This window comes from Chiroxiphia lanceolata, chromosome 2 (assembly GCF_009829145.1).
Source record: "Chiroxiphia lanceolata isolate bChiLan1 chromosome 2, bChiLan1.pri, whole genome shotgun sequence".
Classification (NCBI taxonomy): Eukaryota; Metazoa; Chordata; class Aves; order Passeriformes; family Pipridae; genus Chiroxiphia; species Chiroxiphia lanceolata.
This window is the reverse complement of record NC_045638.1, coordinates 97149563-97176567: the sequence shown is the minus strand read 5'-3', so window position 1 is coordinate 97176567 and position 27005 is coordinate 97149563. Positions and strand designations below refer to the sequence as shown.

At 39.6% G+C, this 27005-nt stretch overlaps 1 protein-coding gene across 14 annotated transcripts in view; it reads right to left on the bottom strand.

Moving 5' to 3' along the window:
* Nucleotides 1–27005, bottom strand: part of ZBTB20 (zinc finger and BTB domain containing 20) — a 477688-nt gene that overhangs the window by 111332 nt on the left and 339351 nt on the right. For 13 of the 14 annotated variants that reach the window (XM_032678457.1, XM_032678452.1, XM_032678453.1 and 10 more), the window contains one exon: nt 4391–4445. The exons of the other annotated variant lie outside the window; for it this stretch is intronic. The gene's annotated coding sequence lies outside the window, so the exon portion shown is untranslated. The remainder of the gene's footprint in view (nt 1–4390; nt 4446–27005) is intronic. 14 annotated transcript variants of the gene reach the window in all.

The following is a 27005-nucleotide window of genomic DNA, read 5'->3' as shown; positions in this document are numbered from 1 at the left end:
ACCTGGCTATGTCTCTGTACCCATAGACCCTATGGATACTGGGTCTATTTTTATCACAGATGTTTTAGAACAAACCCATGAATATTATCAGATTTGCTTTAAATAAGGAGGGGTTTTTTTTCTATGTACATCTATTGCTTAATTCTATTTGATGGCTCTGTCTTCAGATAAATAATAAAGTTGTGGCAGTTGTTCAAGAACATTCATCCCAAGGTGTACTCCCAGATACACAGTGTGATTTCTATAAACACATTAGAGTAGAATTTCAGCTCTACTGCCATTTCAAGGCTGTTTCACCAGTTCTCTCATTTGCAAATGCCAAATAAAGTGCCTCTGCCCATGTTGTTTTCTTTTTTGGAACATTCCCTTCCTTCAGGAAACACGTAAAAGCTGGGGAAATAATATTCCATTCCTGTCTCAGATTGCTGTGTAGGTGACCATTCCCTTCCAGAACCTCCTTATTTTCAGCAGCAGATAAACTGATTCTTCTGGATAATTTGCATGTCTGTTTATTACATTAATTATGATAATTCTTGAAAAATGCTAACTCTTGAAAGCTGTTGTAAACATAAGGCTTATTACATGTAGACTTTTTTTGGCATTTTGCAAATGTTCATTTCTGATTTATGAATAAGCTTGACCTGGAGGTTATTATCCTCTTCTGAAGTAAGGGGAGAGCTGCTTAAGAAACCTGAGAAGAGAAAAGATGCCTCCTCCCTGTTCCTGATGTAGCAATCACTGTTGTTGTTCCTCATCTGCCAAACAGCACTAAGCACATGAACTAAATAAAGGGATTCAGAGGGTGCTAATTAGTTGCTATTTCATGATGATGGTTCAGAGTGGTAACAGATGACAGTTTGGTGGTGAACAAGTACCAACAGCAGGGACATATACATAGATATCAAAGACTATTTGAGGATCATCATGCCTGAAAAAGTGAATACATATTCTCAGAAACTGGCAACTGGCAGGCTGGAATACTGCTGGGTGTCTTTTGACATACAAATCACTGACCATATGATGGATGGTTCTCATAACTATGATGAGATCAGTAAGATGCTGCTCAGCTTCCCTTAGGTCATCATTACTTGACCAAATACGTCTTCATGAAGCTGGGGAATAAATGGCACTTTTTGCACTTTTTTCCTCCTTCACCCCTCCCCCCCCTTCTTTTTAAACTAGGATGTCAAATAACAAGAATTAGAATCAGTCAGTGCTGAATCTGATAGGAATGATGGTGGAGCTCAGTGCAACTCAGTTATATCAGAAATGTATTTCAAAACAATGGACAGATGTTCATGGAATTAGGTTAACATGTCCTGCAACTTCCTTGTATCTGGATCACTCTGGTGCACTTCTGATTTGCACTTACCAAAGCTAACAGCAGATAACTCTTCAATATTGTATGGGTTCCACCTGAATGGGGAGTGCTCTGGAACTAAAAGAAGTGTCCTACTGTAGCTATTTATCCTACTGTAAAGCACTGTTGATACTACTACACACTGTCGACATTATGAGTGAAAGGCTCAAGACTGGTTGGAAGACTTCTTCCATGAAAAGGATAATTTTTGATGAAGAATACACCTGCTTCTCTCAAAGTCCTGAGGACATTTGAGTGGAGCAGAGATTAATCGTATTCCTCTTAAGTGGGAGTACAGTTTGGGGGAGAGATCCATGAAATCCTTCCACCTCCAAAACCCTGGTGCCATAATCAGACTTACACTTGTGTAAGCTTGGGGAGGAGGATAAAGACTAAATCATCAACAAATTATGGGTAGGCATATGAAAAGAGAGCCCAGGTGCTAGACACTGAGGCAGAGGGCAGAACAAATCTGTTATCTCTAGAACAGAAACATGCTTCAGAGGTACCATTACAACATCTAATGTAAAAGTATCCCAATTATACTTTTTCTGCTACTGAAAAGAACCCAGCTTATCAGCGGCCTGAAGGACCTGACTTCCAGAGAGAAAGGAGACAACCAGTACAAACAAGACAAATTCTACGCACACGCCTGAAATATAGCAGGGCTCCCATGGAGCTTGCTAATTTGGGAATGGAGGAGGACCTTCCTGGCTGTGGAATAAGCCTGACTTAAGGAAGCAAGAGAGCATGTGATTCGTTTTACATGTCAAGAAACAAAGGCAGACAGACGGGAAACAACTTATGCAACACAGCAAAGCACTGCTGAAGAGGGATTTTGGCTCTGGGTTTCCACATGCCTGCCTACCATGAAGCCAGCTTGCTGCTTCCACATAAACTGCCTTGCCCTGCAGAGGTAGAACAATGATAGACTGGTGCCTTTGCGCAAATGTTGAAGGCACATGTTCTCTGCCACAGACAAATGGCTTTGCCACTGCTGTAGGAGGTGTTACACCAGTGGTGTTAACGCTTCACGTCCCTGAGCATCATTAATGCTTTTTATTGATATTATGAAGTTTTGCAACAAAATTAATGGGATTTGTCTGAGGCTGTTATAAACCGCCCCTGTTGGATAAATACATAATACATGATGGCAAAGGTCTGATGGGCTTTTAATCAATTGCCTTTCTGAGTCAAATAAATGTCACATTAAGACATAAGCCATGTTACATTCTGTGGGTGCTTCTGCTCCCCTCATCTCATAGGGATCTCATCCCTGACACCGCCACAGGGAGCTACGGACACACATAGACTCCTACTTATTTGTAGCAAATATATCAGAACAAAACTGGAACAGCATGTTGTAAATTACAGATTTGGGACACCTTATAATGAAAGGCAAAGGGGAAAGGAAAGAAATATGGGGACACCATAGGCATGATAGGTCAGCTCAAATACATCTCTTTGGGAGCTGGCATTGTCATACCACCTCTTGCAGCCACTGCAGCATATCTCATCTTGCTGCCCACAGGGCAGGGTAGAAGGCGCTGTGCCATTTCTTTCTACACCGCAAAAGCAGTGGGTCAATTTTAAATGTTAAAGTCACATATTTTAGGTCTCGAATCAGGAAAAGAAACCTCTTTCATTGTTTCAGTCTGCACCTGAAAAAATTACGAATGTCCATTTGCACTTCAGCATCTCTTTGAAGAAATTCCAACAATCAAAACACTACTCAAAATTAAATTTACGGATTTGCAGGTTGACTTCCTCCCCCAAATATGAAAGAGCTATTTTTCTTACTGTGCTATGCTGCCTTTTTTTTTTTTTTTAAATTCCAGGCAGCACTTTTACAATCATCAACTGAACAGGTAGGAGACACGAATTTAAATTGCAAAATGGAGATCTAAAGTAGCACAAAGTCTAGGCATATTTGGACATGGAGTTCTAAACCAATTTAAAAGCCCTCATTATTTTTGGCATTCACTAAATAGCTTCACCTTGGACATCCCAAAACAGTGGCTTTAAATGCTGGTGGACATTTGAAAAACTTTGGTCTGTCTTTACTTAACTATGGTAAATATTATGAAGTGGTAGTGCTATATTTCTCTTTATATTGCAACAAGAAGAGTCATTGTTTTAAAAGCACTAGATTTCACTGCCAATACGTATGAAGGAATCCCAGAAAAATGTGAGGTTTTGTTCCAAATGCGCAAAACCATCATGTGTCAGAACCTGACAAAATTAAAACTCAAATGATAACAAACAAACACTCCCAAAGGTTCCTTATTCCCCAAAAAAGGAAAAAAACAAAGCTTAAACTATGAAATAATTCATTCTTCCTGTTCTGGGTCTTAAAAACGCAATCGTCTGAATAAATATAGTATTTTCTTCACTTAAAAAGGTCACCAAATCAACAACCTATATAGCAGCACCCAAACTCAAGTGAAGGGGAGACCAGATGAGAAGAGAATCCTGCATAACATCTTCCAAAGAAACCACTAATAGATTTTTAATCCTGATACGGTTAGGTGCCAAAGAAAATATAGCATATTTAATCTACCCAGATAAGAAGAGCAGGTTAGAGAGCACTCAGGATTGGGTGAAGAAGAGTCCCATGCCACAAAGGTCAAATTTCATCAAGGACAGGTAGCAACGCTAGTTGACTGTTTTTTGTACTTGTGCACTTGCACAGAATGGAATACTGTTTTAATTTGAATTAGAGCACAACAGCATAATGGCCATCAGAACAAGTATATTCCCAAATATAAACAGACACCGTCCATATTGTCATCCAGAAATGCACATATAAATTCCGGATCAATCAATCACACAATGTCACTGAACTAAAATCTGAGTCCCATAAGGTGATACTGCATCAAAATCTTGGACTGCATTAGAAGAAAAACTCAGTATTTAGTCCAGTGGCCATGGGGAGCAACAGAAAAGTTTACAAGGGCCCCGGGCTAACTTTGATGGAACTTCACAACTCATACCAATGAAAAGTATAAAATGTTTGGTATAAATACTTACTCAAGAGACAGAAAAGGTTCCTTCAGAGAAAGGCCACAAACTGATTGTGAGTGATCTGAGAAGAAAAGGGAGAAAGGAAAAAGGAAATCAGGTTACAATAAACACACTAAATTATACCAATATAAAACAGGGATCAAGGAGACTTACAGATGGTGGCAATTCCCATAGAAGAGGTAAAAAAAAGCAAATGGTGTTTTAAATTCACAAACTGTGTAGATCTTGGAGGCTTTAAACTACCTGACCCCAGAACTATGTAGCTGAGAAAACTGGTAGTGGCTTGGGAGTCTTTCAGTCCTGGGATAATTCCAAGCCAGCAAAGACTAAATATTCTCTGGTGGCCTTTCAACAGTCTCCGTGAAATAGGCTTGTGGCTCCTACGGACAAATGCTCTTATCACAAAAACACTGCCAGACTTGAATGGCATCCTTCTTACCAGTCATGCCAGATATACAGGATTCTGAAACAGAACTCGCCTTCTCAATCCTGACCTTCACAGAAGAGGGGTTAGGCTTATTATTAAGGTTGAGAATGCTTACATTACAGCTGATAGCTGCACAGAAAAATTGTGTTGTCTTAGTTCCTTCTGTCAACATAGTACCTTTCGGATTTGATTGATTTGCTACCCTGAGACCCCTAAGAAAAAAATGACTGCATGAAAGTGGAATGGCTAAAGGATTGCAAACTTTTGGTAAACTACAGGTCTGCTATGGAGTATCTAAGCTTTATTGTCAATATATTTATTTCCATATTTATTTCCAAAACATATTAACCTGGGATGAAGCAATAAACAATATTAATCAAATCCTGATGCTCTGAATTGTAATAAGAAGATATACTCCTGTTGGACACACAAAACAAAGGCAGATGCTCCCCAAATGTTCAAAGCTACAAATCAGTCCTGTCCCCGCTTCCCTTCACCAAGCTGAAAAAAATTTTGTTAGACAGACCAGACAGAGCTCTCCATAAGGTTGCTATCAGGAGCACAGTGGACAAAGACCATGAGACCCATGTCTGTGCTACAGCACTTAAGATATGGCCCTCAACTACTGTTTCCTGTCTAGTTACAGGAAGAGGTAGAGAAATACAAGTATGACTTGAGACAGTGAAGGAAAAGAGAGGAGCTCTCACAGCAGAGAGAGAGGAAAGGCAGGCAGAAAATTTGTTCAGAGTTATAGCAACTATTTGTGGGACTTATGGTCGTGGTAGAGGAGAGTGTGAGAGAAAGCATTTTTGCATATCTAGTGGTTGGTCATTGGCAAGGGAGGTGGAGGAAATAGAGGAAAGAGCAGAGAGAATCATAAAAGCTGTAGAGTAGGAAACAAGACGTTTACAGCATCCTTCAGACAGGCCACCCAGAGAGGCCCTGTTTAACAGTAAATTTCTCTTCACAGAAGCTGACTGCTCCCACATGTAAGGAAGACTTGCATGAGACAGATAACAGGATGGATTCTGCCCAAATTGAAAATCTGAAAAGACATAAAATGAAAGGAAGGGCAAGATCAGGCCTGGTGGAGAGAAGGTCTTACTTTCAAGAATCCATTATTCTAATGAACTTTAAGGGGGAAGTTCTCCTGGTGGAAAAAAATCTCCATTGCTAAGCATGTATCCCTTATTCTCCTTTACATTGCTCCTGAAGATTTAATCATGGAATCCCATAGGCTCATCTGTAATAAATGATATGTGAGGGATTGTTAGTGGCTGGTAGTTGGGTAGTATTTCTTTCAGGGTTCTGGGCAGATGGGACAGTGAGCTGCAAACCAAGGAAGAACCTGAGACGAGGTCTGAGCCAAAGAATGTGCCTTGGAGGCCCAGAGTTAAAAAAAAAAAAAATTAAAAAAAAAAGTAAAAGAAAAAAAAGTGGGAGGTATCCAGTATGGGAAAAAACCCCCAGAGAATGGAAAATTTTAGGCTGAGTGGTTAGTGTTTGGCTCTGTTATAAGCAACATAAAACAAGGTCTCTTAAGGGAAAACGTCAAGCAACTTTGACAACATGGATGCCAAAGAATTCTACAAATTACAGCCTGGGATTCTGGAGGTGCTGAGTAATGACTTAAACTAACATTACCACCAAATTTGCTATAAGAAGTGAACGAGATTGTCGTGCCTTATTAAAACCGTAGGGTAATTTTAGACAGGCACAATATACTAGAAGGTGCAAACCAGGATCTGGCAAATCACCAGAACTGAAACACCGTAATTTTTTAAATGATTGCAATTGGTCTGGACACTTGATTACCAGTTTTGTTCAAAAGAAAATATATGAAAACAAAACTTGCCCTGTAAAGTACTGGAAAAACAAGACGTGTCTGAGGAAGCTATGATTCATTCCAGGTTAGATAACTGCAGAACACGTATGCGGGAGAGAAGTGGGCCAAATCCTGTTGTCACTGCCCTGTGCAATCATGCTAACTTAATTGAAACCATGAGCAGAACCTGAACCATTAAAATGCTGGGGTGAAACATTTTATGATATGGCACTGTTGGTCACTAGAGACATTTAACCTAATTACATTAGATTAACACAGTAGATTTCTTCAAGATATATTATTATATAACAACATAAGAAAATGAAGTCTAAGAAAGCTCACCGTTTTCTCCAGGTCACTCTGTTAAAAGCAGAATAGTAACCTGTCTCAATTTATGTCGTTTGTTTTCAACCCAGTATGGCTCTGTTTGCTGGAATGGACAAATGGAATCCACTGATCTTTTCTATACTGAATTCCAAGTGTTAATTAATCATTATTACTTAGAAGCCATTTTGGCCATTGGACAGAATAACCAAGGGCTAATCTTAAGCCTGTCCTTCCTTCATTGTGGCCAGATTCTGCTCACTTTCTCTTTCTTTGCTACATGAATAAATTTTATTTAAATCACAAAGACTAAAAGACAAGCAAGATTTGAATGTTAAGGCTATTTAGGAATCTAGTCCCCCAAGTTTAATGAGAATAAGGTTCCTAAACACTGAAGAATTTCTATTTATGGGGAGTTGAGATGGTGAAAGCCAGTGGTATGAGTTACTTTATATAAGCAGATAATAGATTTATGAGGCTAACTACAATTTTCAAAAGTGACTGAGGCATTCAAGTCAAAGTCCACTGGAAGTCAGTGAAATTTGGGCTGTAAAACATGCAGGGACTAGAGAATATTTTACTTTGTTAGATTAAGCATTACTTTCTTTCAACAAAATATCGTTAAGTGTCAAAAATATTTTTGCAATTGGCATTCAGCTGCTTCTTAGAATTTATTCACTAAATGGCTTGAGTTAACCTGCTTCAAGTGCAATTCTGCTCCATTTTTGCAAAGTGATTTAGGATCTCTCTGATATACTGCACTACCAAGGTGAGCATTCCTTCAGCCCCAGACTGGGGAGAAGCAGGACTGAAGGACTGACAACAGATTCAGATAATCCTAAAATGACTGGTCTGCCTGGAAACATTTTCACCCTTTACTGACATAAACCAGTGAAGGGCACAGCTTTATCATATGTAATCTACTCAGTGAATTGGATCTAAGATGCAGTCTTGTTTCCCCTCCCCTTCTGAATGCACTACACCTGCTATCTAAACTAAAATTTAATCCCAGTGGAAGATAAATAAAATAATTTACTAGAGAATTCTGCAGTTCAGAGGGGGTCAAATGGAGCCAGTGCCATTCTGGGGGAATGCAGTGAAAGAGCAGACAGCTGAAATTCAGTGGAGCCCTTTAAATGATCTGAGGGGGCAAAGAGGCTGCACTGCATTTCTGACACAGCCGAGACAGATTACAGCAAAATTAAATTGAGGATTTTAGTGGATATAATTGTTGTTTTCATATATTAATGAATAACAATAATACATGATTCTAAACTGAATACCAGGTTTGACATTTAATCTGAGCGCTCATACTATCCATAAATGTTCATAAACGTCACAAGACCCCTACTCTTTGATTGAATTACAATCTAGTATGCAATTTAGGAAACACGGATTAATCTACATAGATTTATATTTCTGCAGGTTACACAGTTATTTGTTGATTTATACCCTTTTCCCCTAAGTGTCCTTTTCACTGAGAACCCAGGAACATACATGCAAATCCTTAATAGGAGAGCAGCTCAAAATCCAGTGACTAGCAGCAGATGGAAACTTGTTTCAGTGAAATCTATACTAATTATCATTTGCCTTTTGAAGTCACCTCTGCTAATGGCCAGCAGAATCTTAGTCCCTGTGATATCTCCTATTACCTTCCCATTACTTCTTACTACAGACAGCAATCACCTAACATGTTTCTTGGCAATGCTGTGCAATTAAATCACCTTTCAATCAGCTTGCTGAGGAATCCAGAGATGGAAAGTGCTTTAATATTAGGAGTTAATTACAAGAATGCAGAGGAAGGCAGTCAAATGTTACGTTAGCATACCAGAAATATGACAACGCCTTAGCCACAGATGTCACACACGAGGTAAGGGGCCACATCAGGAAAAGTGACATGGTAACACAGAGAGGAAAACGATCCTCAAGTTCTCCCTTTCCTTTTTTTTTTTTTTTTCCTGTGGTCACCTCCTTTAGCAGTCAAAATATCTGGAACTTCAGTCACCTGTATTAACAGGCTTCACTGCACAATGGTGTCTGCTTAGGGACTGATAATGACACCTACTTAAGCAGTGTGTCACAGCACAGAAGTGGCCCAAAAGGCCCATCAGAGAAAAGCAGTTCTGTGGATCTTGACCTCTGCAGAGGCCTAATTCTGCTCCCTTTGATATCAAGCAAACCTTTGCAAAGGATTAACTGGGCAGATTCCTTTTCTTCCTCTGCATCTTTACCTCTGTGTGCCTCCTAGAGGAGGAAGCTCCATAGCCTGGCCCCTGTCGTCATGGACTCATTCAGTCATGCAAGACTGAAGAGAAGGGCTGGCTAATCTACGTAATACGAAGGGAAATTACCATCACTTGGTTGAGCTGGTGCTAGGAAAGAGGTGAACTGAGGGATGGTTTTACAACTGAAAACTTATTGCAGTGAGGAAGAAAGCTCATATGGAAGAGGACACTGCAAATTCAGCTTTAGAACCAATTATATGGCCATGTATCAACTCTTAATCTACAGTACTGGAGAATCAAAATAAAATGATCTTTGAGAAATGACAGGGAGTTTTTCTATTTACATTAGAATTGACATTCGTTTGCATACATTGGTACACATATATGCTTTGTATCATTAAAGAATTTGAAAAAATCTACCCACCTACAGGTGCACATGCCCTTTTTAAAGCAATAAACAGCCAAACTGTTGTTCTGTAGAGAATGCAATGACGACTTGAGAACAATTTTGAATCAATATTTATCAATAATACTTCCATCACTCATTTTCCAAAGACAGAGCATGTTTAGAAGCTACAGTGCACAAGATAATAGAAAAGGTAACTGACTGTTTCCTCTCTCAGATTTGAAGACAATGCCTTGCAGTTTACCTCAACACATACTGTAAAGGATTTATAACACAGCTCAAGGTTATATTTTCTTTCACTAGTGTGAAAGTATCACTGTTAAATCTGGGCTGGAAAATTTAGTCAAAGGAGCCTTTTAATTTTTTTTTTTTTAATTAAGAATAGTTAAAATTTTAGTCTTGTCTTTTTCAAATTGAGAAATATGTACTGAGAAAAGGAGACTTTAAATGTGTGATGCACATGCACACACATAAAAATGCTTTTATAAACCAGAAACTTCACGGACCCTTAACTAGAAAATACAAAAGAAAAGTCTTGATGGAATAGATGTTTCAGCACACTGTTTGCCAAGAAGGCTTGATAATATTATGTTTTGATAAGGCAAAAGAAATTTATGCAATCAAAATTTGGACTTTCATGTATATGTCAGCTAATTCTAAAAGACATCAAGCTGACTCATACCACAGGTAACTTAGCCCAAAATAAGTCCTAACAGCTGTTCTCAATGAAAACAATGAGACAGATGAAATAAGAAAAGTAATCTCTTGCATCTGCAAACTGAACTCTAATTAACATCCTTTGGAGGTCTCCTGCTCCCTAAGAACTGCAGTCAAGAAAAGTCTATACAAAGCACCACCTCTGAGGAAAACATCTTTAAAAGAAGAGCGAGAGAGCTCTCCGGAAGCAACAGTGCATTACAGCTTTAGTTGCTTTAAGAGGCTCAGGGTGAGAGCAAAGGTAGCCAAAAGTGAGGAAGAAAAATGTTAAATAGATTCTTGTTTTCTAATGTAAATGTAGCACTTTGAGCACGCACCTTGACTTAAAGATTGCCTGAAATAGTACTACTTTTATCTTTCAGTAACTCTAACCACTGACTACATCTTTGAGGAATTTGTAGCAATATGTTGGAACTTAGCTCTGAAACCTTAAACAGAAGAAAACAGAAAACATAACTACCTAAATATACAAAGATATATACCTAAAAGTGCTGCCTTTCAGGATCATACCTTAAAAATTACGTCTGGTCTCTGCTCACACCTATAGGTGAATTTTCTGTTCTGATGGAGTGTGGTTGAACTGGCAGCTCACAAGTTAGATCTGTTGCCTTACACCATAGTCACATCAAATTGTGCTCTCCTTATTGCAAGTTGGATAAGCAGTGAAGCATATCTTCTGCTTCCCTGCTTGGAGATTTGCAGTTCTAGTGCAGGGTCAGTGTTCCCTGCACCCTCTCAAGTATCTGTCCTGAATTCAGCAGTTCCAAAACTGGACTACACAGCACAAGAAAATACAATCAAATAATACTGAATTATTAAGGCAGACTCAAGTTCAGTAACCAAAATGTTAAGCTGAGCAAATAAGGTATTAGGAACTAAATGCATCTTTATTAATAATAGCAATTAGTGAAGTTACTATTAATAAGGAGATAATTGCTACAAAATCTAGTGATACATACAAATAGGTTACTAATGTGAGGAAGTGACCCTGGAAAATGAGTTTAAGTTATTGGTTGGGAGCTTTCTATTGCTAATTATGATTTTCTTTCTGGGTATTAATGTTCCTCCAGCATGATCTGATAAACCTGGTTGTGTTGTGATCACTTCTCTAAATGGTGTCTTTGGACCATATGCAGTCCCAAGAGCCATGACACCCCACTCTATGTAATTTATTTCCACAGTGAGACGCGCTGACTCCCCATAATATTTCTTTCATTTTAATGTCTGACTAACATTCAATTTGGGACATAAGTACTCCGATATATCATTTTTCCCTGATGGCACTGCAGATCAGAACTAAAGGGCACTGGCTGAGTTTGCAAGTACCACGAGGCTCTGAGAACAGGCTCAGCTAGGGTGGAGGACAATGTGAAGCCTGAGCTGCAAGGGCACTGGAGGGTTGTGCAGGGATGTGGGGGTCTGCATCATCCATGGGTGCTGGAGGGGCAAAGGGTATGGGCAGAGTTCTGGCTGGGGTTACATTGAACTTTAAAAATCCAGCTTTCTCTCTTTGGTGAGAGCTGTATGGTTTAGGACTAGAATATGAGGGTGTCTGTTAAATCAGAAGCAAAGTGGCAGCAAGATCGTTACGGAAGAGTGTGAGCATGTCAAATCCATCGTCACAATCATTTAAAGAACGTGTCAGGATGTTTTCCTGACTGCCTATCCAGTAAAGAAATCAGAACTTGACTATACGAAAACCTGTAGGAAAATCTTAACCTGACAGAGACTGTATACAAGAACAGCAAAATCTTGAAGGATAAGATAGCATATGGTTTCTGCTTCATTTTTTTATAATTTGTGCTGCTTCGAACACGAATTGTGTTCTTGTGACAGTATGCAACATTTGGAACAAGACTAAAAGCATTGCAGAAGTATTTCACTTTCCTTTAAACCCCTGCAGACCCACTGAAGTCACCAGGGTTACGCAGCTGTACTTCTGTATGCAGTGTTAAGCCTTCGGCATCTACAAAGACAAGTTAAGTATGTGCTTTGTCTGAGCTTTCCAGAAGGAGAACCAACTTGTTTTTTCCTAAAAGGCCATAATCAATACTTTGGAATTTATTTTTCACCCGTTTCTTCTCACTTTATGCCTATTAAAATAAATCAAAACTACCTTATAAAGATCCACTAAAACGGCTTCTGGGAACAATACTCTCCATTTCATATTTGGTATGAGAACAGTGTACTCTGTAGAAATGCTGTTACTTTTGTGATGCGTGCCCTGACAACTGAGTTTCAGAGGAACTAAGTTTTTCATTGCTCTTTTATATGGGGACGCACGGCTGAAGTGTCAAGCATGCAGTCTCTTATCATTGAATCTGATCCCTCTTATCAGCAAATCTGATGGTATTTTATAGGATCCTGTTCCTAATCCTAAGTTTTACTGCTAATATATCCAAACCACCTCCCCTCTTGAATCCTAGTTGTGTCACTTTAACTTTGACATGATTCCCTCCCTGACTCTTACCACCTACATGATGCTGCAGGAAGGGAGTTTAGGTTGTGCAACAGTAGACTAGCTTAGATGGCATTTTTTACCAACTCTTCTACCTTAATTGGAGTATCCATTTGATAATATAGATAGAGGACAAGACAGGGTAGTCGACTGAATCAAATTATTGCAAAATGTGACTGAAGGAAAAAGGTATATGCCCCAGTCAGACATAATACAAAAGAAGTCACACTTGTAAGTAGCTAGCACCTTCTCTAGTAGGACTCAGCCTATAAAGCGACACTTCTGTTACACTCCTGAACTTCCTCTCCTGAACAACCAAACCATCTTGGGCTATCTCAGCCTGGCAATTTCATTTGCTGACCTAGTCAACAAGTAGAAATAATACTCATAACTGAATTGTAGGATATGCTTCCTGACTGTCTGAATTATTTCTTTTGTTTTCCAAGCTTCCCAGTCTTCCCCAAAACAGTGCAGCTTATCCATATCTGTACAGCTACAGAGAGCAACTAACATGCCCTAAAGCTGTGAAATTCAATATACATAGTCTCAGAAGCTTTATTTGTAAAAAAACCCAAACGAACCACCAACGAGCTGAACATCACTTTTTGCTTTATAGGGGTAATTGTCCTTATTCCAATTTTATGGAATGAAAAATGGAAAGAAGAGAAAGCTAAACTAATCTTGAAGCTGATCAATACTAAAGGAGAACTACAAAATGAACTCACATCTTTTGATGCCCAGTTTAGAGCCTGTATCACATCAAATGAGAAGAAAAATCCTTACAGAAACCTGAAAAGCCACCTGCATGCTCCTTTCAGTGAAGAAAAGCCAATCCCTTTGATTGCTGAAGCCAAACCAAACAGCAGACACAGAGATTTTACAAAGTCTCTTAGTGGTGAGCCATAGTTTATGCTACTTATCAGCCTTCCTGTAAAGCTAAATGTCCATTTCACAAAGACAAAACCAAAACCAAAACCAAACAATTCCAAGAACTTATTCAAACTCAGTTTACATAGTTCACTGCATCCATTCAATTCAGAAACATAAACCCTTCCTTATGGGTTGGATTTGAATATAATAATCACACCATTTTCCCAGTTATCTAAAAATGCAACAACTTACCATGATCAAAAGGAGGTTTATAGGTGAGTCAGTTTAAGAAGCAGCACAATAAACAGGCCTTATAGTCTAATAATATGTCACTTCTATAGATGGACCCTGTCTCATATGCGATTGCAGAACTATATTCAGGGTTAGTTTGGGAGACAAGTGGGTAGGGGAGGAAAGACTCAAATCCAATGGATACTGTATAGCATGAGAGCAATGCTAGCTTTATTTTGCAACCCATTATTTTCATACAAACATGAATCAAAGAGATAAACTACGCCAATTTCTTCATAGCTGACTTGTTACAGGATATTGTCAGTCTTCACTAATGACTCCTTGAGGTTGGATGTTACTGTGATTAGGAGTTGGGAGGATAGAGGTCTGAGACCTTCCAAAGGAAACATTTTGTTCAGAACTGTTACAAGAAAATAAAGTCAGCATTACAGTAACTTTAACAACCCAACCAGGATAATGGTCTGTTCATGCAGACAGTGTTTTTGCTATTTAAAATGAGGGACATAAACTTCATGTAAGATGGGAAGCTGAGATAACCCAGCTATTCAGTCTTGGGGATCAGAAAGCTGTCAGGTTGAGAAATATGAGTATCTGTGGAAACACACTAGACAAGTAAGGAAGGCAAAGTTATTAGCAGGTGGCAAAAAAACCTCAAACCCCAACACTTTAAAATTTACTTTTGGTTTGTGGCATGGATAAATGGATTAATGAACCTGAGATGATTTGACACCCTTGGAAGCCTACTCAGATAGATTTTGGTTTTATGCTAAAGCAGGCTGTAGGCAATGCTATTCTGCACTGCCAGTTAACCCAAAAAAGACTCATGGTCGTGCCCATCATCCAGGTCGACATGAAAACCTCTACTGACTTCATTGAGAGTGAAACAAAGAGGTACCTCTACACCATGTTCCCTCGTAGCAAAGGTAGATAAAAAGCATTCCTTGAAGACAAACGTAGGTTTTGTGGGATCGGATTTCCCCCCAGCTCCTATCTGCTTTCACCACAAAATCTTAGTTTCCTGATTGCCATAAAACTGAGATTAAAACAACAAACTTCCTTAGAAAGTATGCTGTGAGGGGATGAATTTTAAAATAAAGCATCTTTTTTTCTTTCATTATCAACTCTATCATTTATCAGCTCTAGCTTTTATCAGCAGCATCTATCACTTGCCACTGTGGCAGAATCAGAGGCAACAGACGCCTTTGGAATCCCCAATAGTGCAAGGTATCTGGCAGAGGTATCACCATATTGTGGTGAATCTTCACTGGAGGATTTTAAGTTAACCATGTATTAGAGAACAACTAGAGAGTTTCCTTATTCAAAGCACTCAACAATTTCCATTTCAGTGCAAGTGAAATGGTGAAAAATACTGAGAAATGTCTTATGTATTCAGAGCTTTTTACTGCACAGAGATATCAACAAACCAATCCACACAGCTTAAGAGCTAAGGTCACGTCTCCATCCTAAAAGAGCCTTGAAGAAAAGTTATGGACTAGACTAATGAGAAGACTGTTTACTAGGAGAGCTATACAGAAAATGCCTGTGTTTCCTCAAAATATGTTTTCCTGGGGACAGGTCAGTGGAAAGACATACCATGTAACCTGGGAGATGATCACTGTTTTCTAGCTTCAACGAAGGGAAAACCATGTGAGCAAACAGTCTCCCCCATGCACACCATACAAAAGTGATCCCTGGGAAGGGTTTAATGGAATCAGATTGTCAAAACGATGAAGCTGAAAAAGCTTTTACAGATTACGTCCGTGACAAAAACTTTAGCATAATGTATATAGTGCAGAGTGGTTTTTGTCATGGCAAAAAGGAAGGAATATCATTAATTTAGACACTAAGTGTAAAGTTCTGCTGAAAATCTCCATGGGATAAATCAGAGAAATACAGCATTGACCAGACAAATGGAGCCAGGCAAGTCCCAGTTCTTGTTAGAAGTTATCGAAAGTGCCATTGAGTTTTTAAAGTCTGTCATCTCCGGTAGATGATAGGAAAAGGGTTGGGCTGTTTTCTTCAGATCTACAAGCATCTGGCTACAGTCTTGCTGGGGCATATACATGATTGGAATCGAAAATGAGCTCTTTTAAAAGTGCTTCTTAAAGGGACCCTATTCATACAAAGTACTTTCTCCCCAAATCTTTTATGGGAAAAAAGCTCATTATGGTCACACAGACAAATGCTGTATAATCTTTCACCCTGTCCACTAGCAACGTGTTCAATCCAATTTACAGCACTTCCCGCTATTCTACTTCTGGACTCCCCACACAGCTCTCCTAAATGCATACCCATCCTGACCCACTGCTCCCCACCTGCTGCTCTTTCAATTTCAGGCTTCCCTGGAGCACTGACTGCCATTCATGCCTAATAGCAAGGTGGAGCAACTTGATTAGACAACTCTGAAAAGTGAAATTTCTGAGCCTTTTTTAGACACAGAAACACCATAATTAAGACACATAGTATTGTATGTTGGAATGCTCTGAGACAGAGATGAGAATGGCCTTCACTTCAGGAAATGTAATTTTGTACCCATGACAATATATATTCATCTGAAAAACAAAACTTTCTGATTGAAGCTCCTTTCAACTCCTCAGCCTGCTGAGAGATCTATCCCTGCTCTTTGCATCCACTTCCATGTGGACGCACTAAGGGCAATAGGGGCTGGCAATTAGTAGAGAGAAATTTTCAAGGAACCCTTATCCACTTCTGGAAGGCCCATCTGCAAATTGCAATTTTTTCCCAATGCAGCTTATTTTTTTCATCTACCTTGGGCAATTCTGCTCACTAAACATATACGATCTGCTTCAAGTACTTGACATTCGGAGCAGGGGTGCAAAGGTAGGATCAAGCAATGCAATAGACCATGTCATACAACTGATGTACAGCATTGGTTTTGCATCCTGACTGGATTAACATTAAACCACTGAACCCTCAAATCATTTACTTAAGGCCATGTTTAACTTCAGATGTGTGAATGCAACGGGATTCAAGCACGTAATTAAAATTTAACCTTTACTTCCCTAACTTTAACCTTTACTACTTTAACAGAAATGGACTTATGCATGTGCTTAAATGGTTTGCTTTGTAAAGACTATTTATAGAGCTGAAGTAAGAATTGGGAAGAAGAGATGAAGACATCATCGTGATTTGGACACATTCAGGATTAGAGGAGAGAAAAATGTCACTATGAAATTATAAAAGATGGTAACTTCTTCTGGAAGACAAAAAGCATTTTTGATGCAATACTATATTTACTAATACTCACTCTATAGCTTTCTAGTTAGGGATGCAGTTTGATTTTCTCTCACTATTTTTCCTTAAGCTAGTCTTATATGTATGTCCATCACCATCTGGAGAAGGTCAGGGCAGCTCCTGGGCTGATTCCTTTGCCTGCACAAAGGAAGGTAAAAGGCATGTGCAGAAAGCCGTCTGTCACAGCACTTACCACTTACACGGTAAGTATGTGTGTGAGCTGATAGTTCAGTACCTGAAAGTATATGAACATGTGATTTTTCAAGCGGGCCGTTTGCTTTGACTAGAGCAAAGCCTGCCTTTCTTGAATGTTTGCACAAAGCAAACACACAAAGGGTGTGACTACAGCTGGAGCAAACTCATTTGTAAAAGTAAGTGAATACTCACGGACTTTTTGTCTGCGTGTGTGTTAATGTCCACACAGTTGCTCTTTTATTAGGTATAAGTGGCCTTTCTGGTTGACACTGAGAAACAGTGCATCAGTGCTCATCCCAAGGAAACATTCACATCTGCCAGCTTCCCTCATCTGTCAATATGCCCATGCACAGGGCAGGAGCAGGGGTGAATCAGAAGGACTGAGCAGGATTGACAATAGAGCTTGCATCAAAGGTAGTATTTCTCTGTCTCTCTGAAATGCAGGCATTTTACAAGCCTTTCTCCCTGAAGGAATTAGGATTAGACTTCAAAGCTGCAGAACAAAACAGAGTCATACAGGCACACAATTATTGGACTAAGTCCATGGACAATGATACCAAGGGGTTTAACGTTCATGAGATCTTTTCAGACTATTGTAGTATCCTTTCTGTTCTGAGAGTTCTCTTGCCAGCAAAAGCCTCCAACCCCTCTGGTAGCGGCCACAGTATTAGCTGGCATGACAGCACCGTGTGTCCCAAGCCTCACCGGTGGTATCGTATTCCCACTAGAAAGATTCAGCATACATCTTTCATGTTTCTTAATAAAGGAAAGGATTACAAGGTACTAAGAGTATCAGACATAACCCCAGCAGTCCCTCTTTCACCCCAATTCTCTTCTCCCAAGATAGTCATTACATCAACTCTAAATTAATTTATCTTAGGTAAACAGGACAGAAGTATTACAAACAGAATCAACTCCTCTTCAACTTGCAACACTGTTTTTCTTTTACATTCTTTACAAACAGAAGTGGAAAAAAAATAAAATATGTACATAACAGCAAATGTTCTCTCACTATTTTTCTTTTTTTTTTGTTTTTTTTTAAACTGTTTTTATCTTATATAAACAGTGGTGATGGAACTATAAACACCATTATTCCACCTCCATGTTAATACTCTTATTATCTTGCATAAACAGAAGTGAACGAATATGTACATGACACCAATCAATCCTTAGGAAAAAAAAAAATGGAGAAGTTTTTATCTTTTATAAACAGCGGAGGAAGAACTTAATGAATTCAAAATGTAGTTTTCCTGTTTATACTATTATGATCCGAAAGTAGAAACCAAATGATGTATATTCAACATCATGCAAGCAGTCAGTTATGAAATACCTTCTGCTGCCTTCAAGAGTAAATGCAGCATTAGTGAAATCTGCAGGTCTGAGGGATTTGAAAACCAATGGTCTGACTTTAACCACAGAGCAGGGGATGCGCTGTCTTCTCCTATGATACTTTTGCCAAAGTTCTTCAGCCCCTTCCTTGAAGTGCCACCCAAGATAAAACAGGACAGCTCAATCTCTGTGGTGAACCCTTAGTATTTGGTCTTTCTGGTGAGATTGCCAGACATAGGGAGGTAATTAATATAGATGGGTTATGTGTAATTTGGACACCTACCATCAGAAACTGGGCTCAAACCCCTAAGTCATTTCACAGAGGCCACCCAACAGCTGTTCGACAGTAATGACGTAATGACTTTGGGGCATGACTGACCCAGGTCAGATTTAAACATGTAACTTCAAGCTGATAGGCTCCATATGTCAGTACTAATCCCCATAACCACCCACGCCTTCTGCCTTCTTATTTTTGTGTGTGCTTCTTTCTGGCTGATCTTCTAAAGCCCACCTCTGAGCCTAAAAGATTCTTCCCTCTACCTCATATATCAGCCTTAACCAAGACAAAGTGTAGCTTCAGGTTTTTTCCGCCTCTACCATAGTTACCTATGGTGGATCCTGTTTTCCTTTCCTTTGCAGTGTCTACTTCCTTCTCATCCTAAATTGTCAGCAATGGCAACTGGTTTTCCCACAAAGGATGCTTAGAGGAGATTTTTTTTTTCAGGTCCTGTCCCTTTTCAAAAAGGGGGCTGCTCTTCAGATTGATGGTGCTCTTCTCTGCTGTTATTCCTTGCAAAAGCAACATGCATTTTGTTTCAGCCAGTCTGTGTATAAACACAAGCTGGGGTCTCCTACATAGCTAGGTGCAACTGGCGGCCCAGGTGGTCAGCCTTGCATTTCTTTTAAAAGCATTTATTCCCAGGTTCCAGACTGAATACAGCTTTAACTTATATCCTGCTGCCCAACTTCCCACAAAGTTGGGACCTTTGCAAAGGAAGAGAAGATCACTCGAAAAATTAGAACCCAGTTCCACTGTACAGATTTTAACAGGATGCATGGTCTGAACCACCTGCTAAAGGGCAAAAATCTCTTTTATGGGTTATTCTATGTGCTAAGGAGATCATGAAGGAAAATCCCTGTAAGAAAACTCAGGGGAATTAGGGCCAATCAGGGAATGCACAGCCCCTCTGTTAAGGAACTAGGAGAAAGAGTTTTGTTTGGCAGCAATCTGCTTTGCTGCATCTGAGACTGTGAAAAGAATTTCCTTAAAATAATAACTGCTCAGATAATCGTGATGCAGTGATCGTGAATATAGAAACAGTGTTGTCCCCCTTGTTTCCCTCCTTTCTTTTCCTTGTATTTCACTTGTTTTCTATATTTGTACATACTCTGAGACCCAGTTAGTGACCCTTCTGCGTTCTACCAGAGAAGAGCCCTGAGATGCAAAGTTCTGGCCAGCAGGATCTATGTCTGAATTTTCCCTCCTCACAGGGATGTTAAGTCTACATTCTGCAGCCTCTATCTAAAAAGGCTTTTTTAAGCACCAAATTAAACACACAGGGAGAAGTAAGGCCTTTCAGAGGAGGGTAGCCAAAAATTGAAGGAAAAAAAAACATATTTCACCATTTGTTTTGAAAACACCAAAAATGATTAAAACATATTATAAATGAAACCAAACTAAGAAAAAAAAATCTTACCATATGAACAAATTCCCTGCCAAGTTCCATTTTTAAATCAAAGCCATTTTAGGCTCATATGTTGAAAAAGAGAGTCTTAAACTAACAAACTTATGTAATGGATTTTAAAAAACTGCACAGACGTGCTTAACTGAAATTGCCAAATCTGTTTGGACTACATGAGGAGAAAAGGAGGAAAGGGAAGAACGTACAAAGGTTTGGGATTCATCTGTGCAACTGCCCCCAAGTTGAGTCTCCCTTTGAAGTTGGTTCCAGCTTTCAAGGAGCCAAGAAAGATGACTCACTCCATTCTAGTTTCTCCCCCTGCCCTCTTTTAGTAGACCTCAAAGTTTGGGACAAATACAAGTGGGCTTCCTTACCCACAGTAAAAATTATGAACTTATATGTGGATAGCAAAGGGAGAGAAGAGGGAAAGAAATGGGTAAGTGAGAAGTGAGATACAAATCCACAAAGACTCTCAAGCAAGAAGTAACAAAGGTTAGGGAGCTTTTGGGGTTGGTGGAAAAATATAGACTGTAAACCAGGACAAAGAGATTAATCAAGTGGTAAGCAAAACACTGTTAAGTATCATGAACAGAAAAATGTAAATGACAATTAAATACTTGTATATCTAACCCAGCTTTTGGATAGTTCTTTTCCAGCTAAGAAATATCAGGCTTTGCTTTGGCTAGGAGGATTTTTCTAAGCAAGTATAAGAAAATATAAATGGCAAGAGAAAGGATTACTCAGCCCACTGTGTTGCAACTGAAAAGGCAAAACTAGAGGTCTCATCCTGTCAAACAAGGACTCTCTGCTTCAAGCACTACATGTCTCCTGTCATCTGACAAGCATCCTGATACTCCAGCCCTACACAACAACAATTCCACAACTTCCATGACCTTCCCTCTGTGAAGGATCGAGACGTGCAGCCTGCCTTGTACCTGTTCCTTTGAAATTCTCCAAAGGCCAAGTGGAACACTCTCTGACCTACTCAGGTGCACCTGCTCCTCTCTTCACGCCAAGTTTTGGGTGGCCAGGAAGGCCTGCTCACCCTCTCTCAGACTGCCCAAGAGAACTTCCAAGTCTTCCTAAGACATCAGACACTTGCCAAGGTCAACTAGCAGGTCTCTTTCTTTCCCCTTCAACAGGTTCCTCAATCAAGTTTTGTTCCTTTAGGATTTCAGCATTAGCAATAACAACAAAATTACATCTGCATCTGATGACTGCATGGCCTTGCTTCCCTGCCACGTTTCTGCGTTTGCTTTCTGGTGTTCAGATAAGATTTTGTCTGGATCCAGGTTTAAAAAGCCGTTCAAAGCCCATAGCTGGTGAGGTGGTTCAGGGGCAGTGTCCTGATTTAAGCCTCTCCTTGTACTAATCTGACAAGAATGCTGTAAAGACCAAAGGGTAAAGAGTTATAATTGCTTAGTATCATAATTATAGGCGGGCAAAGGGGGTTCTGCTGCTTTTTAAAAATTAAAAATGTGTTCAAGTTCAAGAATGCTTCTCTGTTAAATTTACACAGAAAAATAATCTCAGCTCATAATGATGAACAATGACTTAACAGGAAAAATAAATCACAGCCAGAAGGCAGGTCACAGGATTGTGCAGTCAGTAGAAGATATAAAATATAAGAAAAGTTACAATAGGGCCACAATAAACTATCCATGTTTGGTGGCCTAACTCACTCTCTCTGTTAACTCCTGTACAACCCAGATATCCTCAGATGTTTCTTCCAGTCACATGTCTGCAACTACAAGGCCTAAGAAACAATTGTTGGTAATCCAGTCTCTATTCTGCTGCCTTCCATGAAGAGCATGGTTGCAACCTAGGGAGAATTCACCCATCTGGGATGAGGAAGTTCAGAAGTCACCTCAGGAATGTCTCATTACAGTTGGATTTGCAGACTGTTTATACAGGCTCTTCTTTGGATTCCTTGCTTAAATTAAGGTCCCTACATGTGAGGCACTGAAGATAGGGGTTCCAGGGAGCTGTCTCTCTCAGTGGCACCCAACCACTGTCTTGTGCTGACAGGTACACTCAAAGGGCATGATGTTTTCAGTCTCATTTCTCCAAAAGCAAAGGCTGGATCAACAGTTTCTTGGAAGTTCCCAACAGTAAGTGGCCATCAACTCAGACTCAGGAAAGTCCAATTTGAGTGTAAGTACTGCTTTGTGCCCATAGCTTTAACCTAGGAATTACCAAGTCATACTAAGGCTGGACTTGATGATCTCTGAGGTCTTTTCCTTTAATGATTCTATGATATGCCATCATCATCCCCAAAGGGAGGAGTTGTATCAGGTGACCCTGGCCACTGATCCTGACCAAATCTTTAAAATAGATTGAGAAATCAATAGGGACAGTGGCAATGAAACAAAATGCCCATGCTAAATCAGCCCCTTCTCATGGTCTTCCCACAGCAGGAATAACATGCTGGTAAGTCATTATTTACTTCCCTAACCTATAAACACCATGCATCAGATTAAGCACCCATGGGGTTTGTTCAATACAAAAAAAGGGGACTGGGGCATTTGAACTATACTAAACAGCAAAATATCAGCAAAACAAGAGACTGAAATATGCCTTCATTTACATTTACATTTGTATAAAACCTTATACACTGTATAGCTAGAGGATGAATTTTGTTCAAAAGGTTTTAGACAACCAATCCTAGAAGGTCCTAATGCTCTTGTTTTTTACCAGCTTCCAAGGTGCTCAGCACCTTATCATAATGATAGAGTTATGCATATTCTGATCTTCAAGATTTCAAATTCCAGTAAAAAAAAAAAAGTAATGAAACGGACACTTCCATTTAATAAATGAAATAATAACAATAAACCAAAAGTACAACTGCTTCAGCTTCAGTTCACCTTTTATGCATGTACGGAAGTGTATGGAACAGCGGGGCTGTTCTGGGAAAATGAGTAATTTCCAGCTGGGGCGATGTAAAAATAAAAAATTGTAATTTGGTCAAGGGAATGATCTCTCTTCCTTTCTCAAATCAGTATTTGCTGCCTGATATGGGAAAGCTGTGACTCAACTCTCTAAATGCTTCTGAAAACACGATGGCTTGCAATAGAATATGCAAGCACTTACTTACAGCCACCTCTTTAAACATAAGTAGAGAAGGAAGCATGGTCTAGGGGCTAGTGAGGCTTTGCAAAATTATCACGAAATTCCACCAGCCCCACGGTGAAGAGCAGTTAGCCTACAGCTATCTTGGTACCATGTGCCTGATGGGTCAGTGATGAACAACAGTGGTAAAGAGCAAAGATCTTTTAAGTCCTCCATAAACAACCAGACAAACACTAAACTCCCCACATCCCTGCACCCTAGAGAAAACTGAGATTTTTGAAGACTCATTTAGAAAAAACTGCTAAGAAACAAGAACACCTGGGAAGTATCCTCTGAGATCAGGGTGACTCTTAGTGAATCTCAAGGCAAGTAAGTTCATGTGAACACTTCTGACCAGTTGGAGGAGAACTTGGTTTTCCACAGGGCTAAAAAAGCATGAAAAAGTACAGTAGAAGACAATTAAAATGCATCACCACACTCCAGTGATGCTGTGTTCTTTTAATGGGCCCATTCCTTTAACAGATGTTTGAGCAGTGGGCTGCAGCCTACTATAGCTGAAACCCACAGAAAACGGACGCGTGCTTTGTTCAGTTTTTGGAAAGTACTCTGTGGCCTTTTAGAGTCGTGGAATAAATGCAAGCCGTACCTGATCCCAGCTCCCAGGAATAATTAAGAGCCAGGCCAACATCTATTCCAATTCTGATTTACAGTTCTTGTCAGTATAAATACAACTGTCCTTTTCTGCCAGGGGAAGGGTGAACTGCCTTACGAAAAAATGCAAACCAGCCTGATCTTTTACCCAGAACACTGCTGAGTAACGAATCCTTTAACCATGCCAGTTTGGGAGGCAACAACAAAGGAAACAGGCATTTTCTTCTGGGAAGTGTTGCATATTTGGACCCTGAATCTTCTTCAAACTTTAAAAATGCTGATGGAATTACTGAACTCTTTCTTACTAAATTCATACAATGAACTTTTGAAAAAACTTTGTTTAGACATACAATGCATTTTGCTAGGCCTATGACACTAAGTGACAAAATACTCTGTTCAACACAGTTCTTAAATAACTTACAGTCCAGTTTGAAAATATAAACATTCAAAGGAGTTCCTACCATTCTGGATACTTAGCTAAGCTGAACTTCCTAGAACTTTAGCCTATAAGTACTCAAAGGTTAAATGGACAGAAAACAGATGAAGAGCCTGGAGCTATCTTCAGAAAAGCTGGTCCCATCAGTCAGCTTTGCCTTTGATTTCAAGAAGCCAGCATTAAACGTGGGATTTCATTCCCTGCTTTGATACTCACTCCATTGTACGATCTAGTAATTTTCTGCCTCAGTTTCCCTTTGACACTAGGGAATAAATTCAACTGTAAAATAAACTACTGGTTTTAAATTTGAATATGTTACTGTCTCAAGAAAAAGCCCTGGATCCCTAGAACACACTTCAAAGAGGGGAGAAGACTGAAATTCCATCAGCCGTAAGACAGTCAATATCTCAGCAAGATACTGAGAGCCTTAGCATAAAGTCTGTGCCTCTAGTGAGCTTCCTCGCAACTTCTGTTCATATTCCGAGAACCAGGAATCCTTTGGAAAAGGAAAATCAGAACAATATAGAAAAGAAGGACTCTGAAGGGAGCTTAAAGAAATCTTACCTGCTGCAAATCTTCTGTTGACCATTGAAGCACGAAGTTTAAATGTTTTCAGCCAAATCTTTAAAAATACTTATACATAGTAGATCTCCCTCAGGGCATTTTGTCCTTTTCAAATCTAATACCAAGATAGATATACTGCATTAGGTACAGAACACCAGATCAGCATTCCTGCTGAGCAGATGGAGCACAGATGGAGGATGCACCTGACCTCAATGCTAGAGCAAAAGGAATTGGTATGACTTAGAATCAGTTCTAGGTACTGGGATGTCAAATGTTACTGCCATCCAGCTCTCTATCCACCACTGCTACAATGCTGCCTGAAATGCTCACAAAGCAGATTTTGAAGTGTCATGGCTCACATGTCAAGGTAATAAACCGAATCATAAGTGGTGATGGGTTTCTTGAAAATGTTTAGTAATAAACTGTTATGGTTCAGGGGTTGCTTCAAAACAATGTCAGATATTTGTAGAGTTGGGATAGAGCAGTCAGCTTGGGCAGGTAACTTTACTTACCACACCGGTAACAAGCTGTCTGCACTCATGAGTCAAAATTCTTGGCTTTTCTATTCACCTGAAGTGAATCTCTCCCCTGTGAACCCCAGTGCCACAGCAGAAACTGTATAGGCAGAGAAACCCGGGCTTTCTCATGACCCCCTCAGCCCCCATGGACCCAGATTCTGGGCTCATTCTCTTCACCTTTTTAGGTACCTGTATAGTCCACATCAGGCATCTCTCCATTTTTGTAGCAATTATTTTTAAAGCACCCTTTATAAATTAGAGAGATGTACGTACAGGTGGGAAATGGTGATACATTAAAAAACTAAGGCTGAGGTCTGCAATGGTATTTTGCTTCCTAGTTCCCAGGAATTCAAACCAACTTTAGCATCCACTTCATCTGCTTAAGGAGAGTGGAAGCTGAATTACCCGAATATCATGCAAAACCACTAATAAGTATTTGGCCAGTCAAAGGTTCAGATTATGTAGGCATTTTTCATTGGAATAAACAGGCTATAAAGGACACAACTCAATTTGAGATAAATAGAAATTATTCTGTATCCTAAATCAAAATAAAAACTACTGAACTCGAAGCTTTAAGTGATGCTTGGACTCCAATCTGCTTGTTCTGAAGTGCAAGCACAGGACTCCGTGTCATTTCCGCTATCACTTTCTTGTTTTCTTCTTTCTGTACTACATACCATACGACGGAACATATCATGAAACTGAGTATCATCTGGGTGCATACAACTAGGACGACTTGAGATTTTTCCAATAGAACATATGGCCATTGGAAGATGCCTATTTATCAAAAGTGAAGCACTGAAAATACAACAATTTCAATGAAATTTTGTTTAGGGAAAAAATTGAATTATCTCCTACAATCAAGTCAATATTGCATCTCAATATTGCACCTTCTAGAGGGTTTTTTATTCAGATGGAATTGCATAATAGAAATTAAAAATAAAAGTAGAAGTCAGAACAAATGTTGTAAGTTTTTAATGGACTATCAATTAATTTTTTGGAGTAAAACCAGGGGCCCTTATGCCAGAAAAGGAAGAAAACACACACCACCCCCTCCCCCTGAACCAACCCAGAGAATCCTACAGTGCTGTGAAAACCTGAAAACGAATTCTCTCCGTTCACGTCTAGTTCTGCACACATGCTAAAGGAAATAAAAATCAGTTCAGCTTTGTTATGCAAACGAGAGTGGGATACTTGGAGATAGGTCTGTATTTCCTAAATGCCACGGATGCCTGCAATGTTTCAGGACCATCTGGGGAGTGGCAAGAAGAGGAAATAACATGGAAGACATACTGTGGATTAGAGAACTGGGTATACAGGACCTCCTGCCTAAATGCTACATATATAAACTTAAGCACTATCAGTGGAGTCTACTGGAGTCCTAGGGCGACAATAATTTCTGCAGGGGCATCAGTATG